The sequence below is a fragment of the Chiloscyllium plagiosum genome, unplaced genomic scaffold (assembly GCF_037043375.1).
Source record: "Chiloscyllium plagiosum isolate Xiang-an unplaced genomic scaffold, Cpla_swu_hap1 HiC_scaffold_3, whole genome shotgun sequence".
Classification (NCBI taxonomy): domain Eukaryota; kingdom Metazoa; phylum Chordata; class Chondrichthyes; order Orectolobiformes; family Hemiscylliidae; genus Chiloscyllium; species Chiloscyllium plagiosum.
Genome location: NW_028270141.1, coordinates 28,865,213 through 28,876,872, shown reverse-complemented (window position 1 = coordinate 28,876,872; position 11,660 = coordinate 28,865,213). Strand labels below are relative to the sequence as shown.

The window sequence follows — 11,660 nt, the reverse complement described above, 5'->3', positions numbered from 1 at the left end:
AGCAAGCAAGAATAGGAATGCTCCTTCTGGTTCCAAATTAAATCCACAGACTAATTATGCCATCACAAACATCCCACTCTTTCCCAAATGAAATCCCTATTCTGAACCATTCTGAAAATCTCTGTCCAAAACCTCACCGTGACCACCAAGTTGTTTCAAGGGTTGCAACTAACACCAGTAGTAGTAGTGAAGAAAGTGAGACAGGTGCACTGATTTTCTGTGGCTGTGCTGGCAACACTGCTGGCCCCTTGCCAGCAATTAGGCACAATGTCCTACCTTTCAATTCTGAACATCAACATTGTGTAAAATCAGATAAAGCTGAGCCTATCTCTGTAAATATATTGCAGGTTGTCTTAGCCTTCTAGCTCAAGGCCTTTTGTCAACATATAAGCACTCCAGATTGACATGTGACAGATCATGCAATTTATTTAGTTTATTCTTACTTGAAGCTTGTATATAAAGCGCTCACAAAGACAGTTGAGTGCATTAGTCAAATTTACTGTTTTGTTAATTAATATTAATCTGTGAAAATACTGTAATTTTGTAAGCAAAAGATCCCAATGAAAATATAATTCAGTTGCAACCTCCAATATCTCTACAGCATCAAAAAAGAAATACTTGATTGAAAATGTTTATTCCACTACGAGCTATGATACCTGGATACATCAGACTGCTGCAGGTGAGCATTAGAAAAAGGTGGTTTGAGTGTGGAGAATTTGTCTGAAGTTTAAGTCAGTGTATTTTAGTTTTGTATAATAACTTTTAGTTCTTGCATATCAAAATTACTGAATTCACATGTACATGCAGTTAAATGATACAGTTTTGAAATCTATGTCAATAAATTAAACTAGTTTTTGGGAGACTTTGTAATCTTATGCTTTTAACTGAGCTTTTGCAAATTGGACTCATTCCATATAAAGCAAATTTTATTCTGAATTATAGATTATACATTTTCTAAAATTATAGAAAATGTTGCAAATCTCCTTAAATCCAAAATAAATGTCTTGTTGCATTTAGGCCATTGTTGATGTTCTGCATGAGAAACTCCTGAGTGTACTCAGTGTTATGACTGATATCACTGCCAGTTTCTGTTGTTTTGAGTAATATTACAACAAAAAAGCACGCAACTTCTAAAATGCCCATTTCATCATATGGCATAGGCACAGGGGGTAGTCTTATTTCTGAGCTTTTGCCTCCGAGCTTACGTTTTAAATAGATTTCAGATTAAAATCTGATTTACAAAGAACACAAAGATGAAATCCAGTAATGAATGGTAGCTACTGCGATACCTTGAATTACACACATCCATTTAAATGACGCTAAGCAATTTATAAACAAGAATGAGGACAGACAATTATGATGGAAACATGGTTATTGGGGGTAAAATATATTAATAAATTAGAATTTTGTAATGCATAGGATTTTATATACGTAATTTATGTAACATGGTCAACAATTTTGTGACAGCAGCTGGCAATGGATAACAATAGCATTATTATAAAATGTTGAATGTATTGTTCCTTTTGTTGAGCTGCTTAGTTTAATACTGTCTTTCTCAAAAAGTAGGCATTGCTGCATTGCATGAAAGAGCCAGAGAGCTGGATGGAAGTTTAACATTGGAAAGTGAATCAGGAATTTTTAAAGCTCACAACCAGTAGTAAATTAAGACAATTTGTGAATTCTGGAAATCTCAGGAATAGCATCAAAAACTTTAAAAATGTTCATCATGTCAGTAATCTCTTTATTAAAATGTTAGTAGTATCCTTTATCTGAATTGTAAATTAGTATTTATTTCAAACATTTTTAGAAGAATGTAACAAGAAGCACATTATTTTTTGAAGTACAGTATTTTACACATAAATAATGTTAACCATCATGTTAAACTTCTGTTTATATTGCCACAAAATACCCATATTATTAAAACTCAAAAATGTACTAACATATAAAGAATGGACAGTGGTCTCTCATCTCTTGACCAATAATAATTGATAATACTCTGGATGATTAACTAAGCTGCAAAAATTGAAAGTCTTTTAAGTTTATATGAACTATGGTACATTTTACAGACTCATTAAACTCACCTTCAATCAACATTCTGCAGACGTCCTCGGAATATTGTCATGCTTGGTAGGTTCAGGAAAAATTACAAGCTAAATGGATAAATCAAAATTTTCCACCAATTTGCAGCTCCTATCTTTGTATAACACCCCAGGACCTATGCAGTTTCACCACTCTACTTTTCCGTCACTGAAAATTCTTTTCTTAGCACATTAGACCTTTCACGCCATGATTTGTGCAACATTAACTGCCTCTCTACAACATTTATTAGTTTAGGTAAATGTTATTTCACTTTGCCTGACTGAGATTTTTTTCTTTCTTGTGTTTTCCAAGTGTTTATAAGACATCAACACCTGACAATGAACTTCCAGAAGCATAATACTGGGTTGTCCTTACCAGTTCTTTTTGGGTCACCTGATGTTTAGTAACCAATCATAGGTTTCACTCAGTGGTCAAATGTAAAACAAATAGAGCAGACAGAAGCAAACAAACAAAAGTATTAGTGTACGAGAAGATCGGGCACAACTGGAATTTTCCAGCTACACTGTAAACACACAATATGTTGTCTTCATTGTGAAAAAGAAATTAAATGCCTGATTTAAAAGCAAATTACTGCGGATGCTGGAATCTGAAACCGAAAGAGAAAATGCTGGAAAATCTCAGCAGGCTTGGCAGCATCTGTAAGGAGAGAAAAGAGCTGATGTTTCGAGTCTAACTGATCCTTTGTCAAAGCTTTGACAAAGGGTCAGATAGATTTGAAATGTCAGCTCTTTTCTCTCCTTACAGATGCTGCCAGGCCTGCTGAGATTTTCCAGCATTTTCTCTTTTGGTTTTAAATGCCTGATTTGTTAGGTGAGCATTTCTGAAAATCTGAATACTCTTAAAAATATAACAGCCCATCTGTGAACTTCATAAAAATTTCTTGTCATCCAAACTTGATGAAGCATTATGCCAGGTATGCCTTGTTTTATAAAATACATTCATAAAAAACAGGTGCTCCATTACAAGCATGATAATGTTTAGAAATTGCTATATCAAATAACACCTATGTACAGAGAGCACACTGACATCCCAGCTAATATTTGAGATATTCTTATGTCCATTGTTGCTGCCAGTTAACCAATGAGAAAAGAATGTTGCTCCCATTTGGCATTGCGATAAATTGTCATCCAATTTTGTGGAAACCACGAATAGTAGTAGGTGGCACAGTGGTTAGCACTGCTACCTCACAATGCTAGAGACCCGGGTTCAATTCCTGCCTCAGGCAACTGTCTGTGTGGAGTTTGCACATTCTCCCTGTGTCTGCGTGGGTTTCCTCTGGGTGCTACAGTTTCTTCCTACAGTCCAAAGATGTGCAGGTTAAGTGAACTGGCCATGCTAAATTGCCCAATGTGTAGGTGTAGGGGAATGGGTCTGGGTGGGTTGATCTTCGGAGGGTCAGTGTGGACTTGTTGGGCCAAAGGACCCGTTTCCATACTGTAAGTAATCTAATCTAGATTGTACATAACAATTAGTGCAGCAGTAGAAGACTTGTTTCAGGGAATCCCTCAGGTCAGAGTTTCAATATCAGCATGGAAATGTTTGCTGAAGAAACCCAAGTGTCAGTTATCTTAGGTATTTTTAGACTTTAATTCCTTACAGACACTTCAAACAAAATGCAAGTATCCTCCCCACTCACCTCATAGAGCAAAACTCCCAGCTTCCCGCGGAGGGATATTAGTAACATTTCCATCTACATGTACAGTTTTGAACTAGTCTACACTATTTTCATTAAGAGCCTTTGGGAAGAGAATTTGAAGAAAGAGTACATATTGACAACTTTCCACTGAAAATGTTACAAAAAGCAATTGATGACATAGACCTGGAAAGGTGCAGATGCACAGATCTTTGAAGGTGGCAGGTCATATTGAAAATGTAGTTAAGCAAAGAAATGAGTTTGAGCTTCATAAATAAAGACCTTGAGTAAACAAGCAAGAAAGTTATGTTGAACACTAATAAAACTCAGGTTGAGTCACAACTGGAATTTCACATTGAGTTCAGTTCACTCTCTATTCCTGATGAAGGGCTTTTACCCAAAATGTCGATTTTCCTGCTCCTCGGATGCTGCCTGAACTGCTGTGCTTTTCCAGCACCACTTTAGTCTAGAACCTGGTTTCCAGAATCTGCAGCCCTTGTTTTTTAACTAGTCCAGTTCACCATACTTAAGGTTGTGAGAATTCATGAGAGGATGCAAAGGATGGGGAATTTTGACTGTAAGGTTACATCAGAGAAACAGAGGCTGTTGTAATTTGAGTAAGGAAGATTAAGGGAATACTTGAGAGAGATATAGAAGAATATATTGGTTTGGATGAGGTAGATAAAGATTATTTTTTTTAGATAGATTAGATTACCTACAGCATGGAAACAGTCTCTTCTGCCCAAAACAACCCTCCGAAGAGAAACCCACCCTCCCTATATTTATCCCTGACTAATCCACCTAACACTATGGGCAATTTAGCATGGCCAATTCACCTAACCTGCACATCTTTGGACTGTGGGTGGAAGCTGGATCACCCAGAGGAAACCCACGCAGAACATGCAAACTCCACACAGACAGTTGTCCGAGGCGGGAATTGAACCTGGGTCTCTGGTGTTGGGAGGTAGCAGTGCTAACCACTGAGCCACTGAGCCACCCCAAATAATCTGTTCCCATTAGCTGATGGTGCAAGGATTATGGAAGATAGATCTAAGATTTTAAATCATGAAATGGAGAGGTTTGTGAGGAAGAAGCAGTGACTATCTGGAATATGCTGCCAGTAAGGGAGGTGGACATAAAGTCCATCAATGATTTCAACAGTCAGTTGGATGTAGATTTGAAACAAATAAACTTTCAGTACTAAGGGGATGGTGCAGAAGAATGTGACTCTCTGTTTTGCTCTATGGAGCGTCATCTTGGACCCAATTTCTTAAAAACAATTTTTTTTTTCTCTTTGGGTCAGGACACTACCACTGCATCACAAGAGGGCCCCACAGCAATTTTCAGACAGTGCTCTCTTTCTTTACTATAAAAGACTGATCTTTTCTATCTGTTTAGCATCAACATGGAAATGTCCTTGGAACTTTTTCAAGTTCAGTTTCAAGTTGTGAGAAGGTGCTTGTCCTATCAGCCATTCCTCAACACAGTTCATGTTCATAGTCAAAGAAAATGACAGGTTGCAGGATCTCCACATGCCTTTCTTCTCTGATGATTGGCTCATCAAAACCTTCCACTGGAAGTCTATAAGTAGCGAGAGACAACAGGATCTCAATATTTGCTGAGTTTTCTGATTATTTCCAAAGTGTACTGTCATATCTGAAGCAGCAATATTGCAAGTTAGTGTGAGCTACTTTTATTTGGATCACAAAGAGATCTTGTTTTATTCGAGCCATTTCAGAAACTGTCTCCTTGGTTCCAATGGTTTAAATTAGGTAATCAGTTTAGACTCACAATTCAAATTTTGTTTGAATTCATTTTTATGATTTAAAAGAGACTTATGGGGCAACGTTTTCATGCAAGGGGTGGTACGTGTATGGAATGAGCTGCCAGAGAAAGTGGTGGAGGCTGGTACAATTACAACATTTAAAAGGCATCTGGATGGGTATATGAATAGGAAGGGTCTGGAGGGATATGTGCCAAGTGCTGGCAAATGGGACTAGATTAACTTAGGATATCTGGTCGGCATGGACGCGTTGTTCTGAATGGTCTGTTTCTGTGCTGTACACCTTTATCACTTTTTATACTGTGTTTCTATTCAATTAGTAAAGCTATGTTGGAGATTAGATGCATTCAGTTTGGCATGTTAGCAGACAGTCTTTTGGACTCACGCAAAGCTTTTAACCTAATGTTATTTCCCACTTTCACTTGATTTAAATTGACTATCTGTCTTTTTATCTGCTGCTATACAGAACAGAATTTTGTTTCAACCCAGATAAACCCAAAAACCTAACTGAGAATAACATTCATTTCCGTGGAATAGGTCAAAGGCAAACAAGTAACTCAAGCAGTAGCAGGCCAAATAAATGAGTTCAATGTATTTCACATTGCTACAACCTTGCACCAAAAGACTACCACTTCTGACACAATTGCATCATGTGTTTGCAATTAAACAAACCCTTTTATCAAATTTTGTACAAGTACAGATTGATTTAAATGTAGGGTAATAGGGTAGGGCTATGGGTCTGGGTGGATTACTCGTGGAACCAAGTATTTGAAGTGTGTTAATATTCAAACTTTTTTCAAACTATCCTGTTACATTTCAGCAGCATGGTGTCTAAGTGGTTAGCACAGCTGCCTTTCAGCGTCAGGGATCTGAGTTCAATTCCAGCCTTGAGTAACTATCTATAGTTTTTAGCTCATGCAGCCAACCCACATTGACCAACTACAAACTTAAGGAGTTCTGTTTCCATAAAGCTGATTTTGAAAATGTATAGAATTTTGTTATATTTGCATTCATCATAATAAATTAATACCGTCATTTCCTGTGATTTCTGTAATAAACTAATAGAAGCACCAAAAATTCTTGGAAGTTAATGTTTCTAAAAACAAAGTTAGCAACTTAAATTGCTCAAGTAATTTACTGGTTGTGAAATATTATTTTAAAATAACAGAAACACAAAGGTATGAGGTCCTACTATTAAAAGGGTCAGATTTAGTGTGCGCCATTTGTAGAAAAATTGTAAATGCATTTATTAATAATTCCTTTACAATTTCACTACAAACCTCACATTTTATTTTATAATGCTTTCTATAAGGTGTGTAGGATTGGTTTTGTTCAACTTTGAATCATCATTGCTGTCAGAGCCAGTAATGGATGTTCTGGTAAGTCCACCCAATTTACTCTATGTCTTTGTATGATTAAATCAACAGTAGAGAATCAGTAAAAATGTAATAAAAACAAAGTACTGCGGGTGCTGAGGATCTGAAATAAAAGGAGAAAGTGATGGACAAACTCTGGCAGCATCTATGATGAAAGTGACAGAGTTAACATTTAGAGTCTAATATGCCTCTTCTTCAGAACTAAAGTGGACTGAAAAATGATCATTTTATGCCGTTGACAATAGGGGAGGCGGATTGAGTGGAACAGGTGGTGCCAAAGTAAAAGACGAAATACATTCTAATGGCAGTACAGGAAATATGTAGATTAAAAACAGTGGCGTTAATAGCAAAAATAAGCCAGCTTTGATGACCGCAAACCCATTCAAACAAAATGCAAGGTTGGGGATAGGTGATATAATCAAAATGGAGGATCAAGTTCAAACACTGTTCTTCATTCTGATTATACTTCCAACGACATACTTGTTTCCATGTGTTGCTCTCATTAGAGCTATTTTCTGCTATTAACGCCTATTATTAATATCTATTCTTCTATATCTCTCCTCTACTTCCATTAGTGTTCCCTTTGCCTTTTCTGATAGGCAGCCTCACCACTTGTTCCACTTGCTCCTCCTATTTTCTCAACAGCATAGAAACCATCAGTTTTAAGGCCCCTTCTGAGTTTCTCCAGAATTTTCTGTTTCTATCGTGATGAATTAGTAATTGTGATGAAACATGTGATGTTTCATTTCAATAGATAATTCATTTTATGATATATTATTGATAACTCTCATTATGTGTATGTATAAATTAAGGCAGCACAAAATATGAGTGAGACTAGACCATATGATCCTTGTAGCCAGCTCCATTATTCAAGAAAATCATGCCACAACTCCACTTTGAATACTTGCTCTCCGTAGTGGTTCTCAGAGAAACAAAATCTATTTATTCCAGCCTTAAGTATGTTGAACAATGGGAGCATCCACAACCCTCAAGGCATGTCATTTATAATGATTCCCAGTCCTTTGAATGAAGAAATTTCTCATCTTAGTCCTAAATAACTGAAACTTTTCTCCAATTTACGAGTCCCGCATGAGAGGAAACAACTTTTGTGTTTGTCAAACTTCTTCAGAATTCTGTAGCGTTCAGTGGGATCACTTTCCATTCTTCTAAACGACAATGGAGATAGGCACAGCTTACCTAGTCTCATAGGACAACCTTCTCATTGCAAGAAACAATCTGTTGAATTTTGGTATGCCACCTGCAAAGCAAGTATATCCTTCCTCTGGTATAGAGGTTGATGCTATGCACAGTATTCCAGGTGTGATCTCACTAAGGCCTATTCAGTTATAGCAAAACCTTATTATTCAGATACGATAATCCCCTTGCAATAAAGGCCAGCATGCTATTTGCCCTCATGGTTGTTTGCATTAAATGCATTCACCTGCAATTGTTCTGTCCACACAAAATTAATGTTTGAAGTTTCAAAAATTCACTATTGAAATATTTTAATGTTTTAAAATATTCATTTGAAAATTATTTTGCATTGTGTTACAATAATAGAACAATTCAATGATGTGTCCCAAATATGCAATGCATGCTGAATAAAATAGTATTGATTTTCTATTGTTGCAATTTCCTGTACATGATTACAGGTAAGCATAGATGGCTGCCCAGCAGACTCTTTGGCATCCTGACTGGCCTTAGTATTATGAATGAGAAACTGATTGTATGTTACCTGGAATCATACATAGGCAAGAGTAGAGTTATTGATTGTTCACTGTTATAAACAAGTATCCATTTCAAAATGGTTGCCTATAATATAACTGCTTATCTTTTATTGAAACTAAGAATAGTTTTTTTTGTCTTTTAGAGTCGATCTGCTGGCAAAATGACACTGAACAATACAGACACATTGATGCATGGGACAGCTCTATTTCTCGGCGTGTTAGGTTTCAGCATGTCCTACTATAGTACACGACAAATGCAACTTCAGCAGAAATCATTAACTAACTTTAAAACATCTACCTGATAAAGAAGTGGATACAGAATGTTCACTGTCAGGCCATGAAAGTGAGATTGTATTTGATGGTAAATGTTGTCAGATCACCTCCTGGATTTCGCCTGCTGTCTTAAAGTTTTAAAATCCAATAAGCTTCGCTATCATTACAAATGCACTAATGATTTGTCGTGGTAAAGGCAATCGGCCTTTAACCTAATGCAGACTGTTAAATTTTGAAACTTTGTGCATAGAAATTTGAATCTGAAGCTAAGTCTAAGCCATATTGTAATTAATTATGCAAAATGGAGACTGCTGTCATTCACTATGATGGCTGTGTGCAGAGATATATTCAAAGTGATTCCATGTAACTAGCCACAAAATTTTGCAGAAGTTAAAAACTGTTTTTACCATTAACCTCTGAAAACGTGGCTGACATAGTAGGCCAAATGCACCATAAGAATGGAAGGAGCAAATATAGGCCATTTGGCCCTCTGTGCCTACTCTGTTATTCAGTAAGATAATAGCTGATCTTCTACCTCAACTCCACCTTACTGCTTGATAACAAAACACCTAAAAATCCATCAATCTCTGACTTGAAAGTATTTGATGATTGAATACTTACAGCCCTCAGGTTTAGAGGATTCCAAATATTCACAGTCCTTTGAGTGAAGAAATTTATTCTCATTTCAATCCTTACTGTTTAAACCCTCCTTGTGAGGCTGTGATTCCTAGCTCTAGACAAGAAAGACAGCCTCCCTAGCAACTATCCTGTCAAGTCTCTTGAGAACTGTATATCTTTCAGTGAGATAACTTCTCATTCATTTAAATTTCAGGCAGTAGGCTTTTTCCTCTGAATTTCTCCTCATAGGAGAATCTCTGTATCCCAAGAGTCAATCTACTGATCCTTTGGTACCTTCCTTTGAAGAGAAGTGTATCCTTCGTTTGGTATGGAAATCAAAAGTGTTCTCATCATTGCACTTGTAATTTCCCTAAGGTCCTCTATAATTGCAGCAAGACTTATTTAGTCTTACTCCAAAACCTATGTAAGAAAAGCTTATATTCCACTTGTCTTCCCCTAATTTTGTATTGTTGACTGTGCTTGTTAACTTCCTGTGAATTGTATGTATGCAAATGCCTTTTGAAAACCAACATCTCCCAAACTCTTGCCATTTAATAAATATTTTGTTTTTATATTTTTGTTACCAAAATGAATAAATACATCTGGCTTCAAATTATGATCCATGAGGAACAATTTTGTTTACTCACTCATCCATATCCCTTTGTAACTGGTCTGCATTCTCCTCAGACCTTACTTTCTGATCAAAGTTTATATTATCAGCAAGCATGGACACACTACAAATTGTTGATGTAAATTATAAATAGGTAAGCCCCAAGCACAGATCCTTGCAGTACCACAATGCAGTTTGTTAGTGTAAAATGTCCCATTTATTCAGATTGTCTGGTTTATGTTGGTTAACCAAACTTCAATGCATACAACATATTACCCTCAATCCTCGAAGCCATGTTTTTTCTCCCCCTTCTTGAATAACAAATTTGTCTTTGCTGTTTCCAATCCCTAGAGATTATTCTAAAAGCTAAAGGATTAAAATGCTTCTTCTAATTTTGTAGCCATCTCCTATGACATAAACCATCAGGTCCAAGGGATTTGTCAGCTTTTAGCTCCATTAATTTGCCCAGTACAGTATGTGTACTAAAACATTTTTTTAAAAGTTCCTCAATCTCACTAATCTCTTTGTCCCTCATTATTTCTAGAATGCTCTTTGTGTCTTCTAACATGAAGGATACAAAGGGTTTGTTTAATGTTTCTGCTATTTGTTTATTCCACTAGCAATTTATCTGTCGGCCTATTAGAAAGATGCTTGCTACTATTAATCTCCTTTCTTCCATTAATGTTTTTATATACCTACAGAAACTTTTCCAATCTATTTCTATGTCTGTTCCTAGTTTACTTACAACTTCAGTTGTCTTTCTATCTTCTTCTTGGTCATCTTTTTCTGAATTTTAAGATCATCCCCAATCTCACACTTGATTTTCTTTGGGAACATTAGAAGCTCTTACTTTTAATCTATTCTGTCTTTAAATTATTTTATTAGCCAACTCTGTACCACTTTTCATGCTGGATTTTTATTTCTTAAGAATTGTTATGTGTTGTGGGTAATGATTTTAAAAATATTAGACATTGCATATCTACCCCTTACTTTACTTACCATATCTTTACAAAGGTATCAGAAAAATATACATTGCCAGTATTCTATTAATAATTTCATTAACTTTTGTGAATTAGTAACAGTACTGGATTAATATGTGGTTTTAAAGGATCATGGTATCTTTGTTCAAAATGCCATTAATTTCATTATCTGGCAATCATTGTAATCAATCAAATGCAATATTTTAAATATGAACAGAAGCACATCAATATGATGCTATGCAATGATATATATATATATTTGGCAATTTAAAGAATAACATTTATCTTACTGTATAAAGACCATTATTGACTGCAAATCATGACATACTTAACCAGAACGTAGCAGCAAAAATATAAATGAATTACCAGAGCAAGAGAAAGGCAAAAATTAATTGCTCAAGACAAAAATAAAAGTTAACTTTTGCCTCAATACTCAACTACCTCTGCTGACACTTAGAGATTAAAAAAAACTCTCATTACAAAATGAAAACTGCCAGGCTCAACTTCATGATCACAAAGAAAAGTGTATTTTACAGAAGTATGGCAAATGGAAGTAACTG

At 35.9% G+C, this 11,660-nt stretch overlaps 1 long non-coding RNA gene across 1 annotated transcript; it reads left to right on the top strand.

Moving 5' to 3' along the window:
- The first annotated feature begins 369 nt into the window (after window positions 1–369).
- On the top strand, window positions 370–11,384 carry LOC122541859 (uncharacterized). Its single transcript, XR_006309693.2, has 2 exons — window positions 370–679; window positions 8,763–11,384. It is a non-coding gene; the product is annotated as an uncharacterized LOC122541859 (long non-coding RNA).
- The last annotated feature ends 276 nt before the right edge of the window (window positions 11,385–11,660 follow it).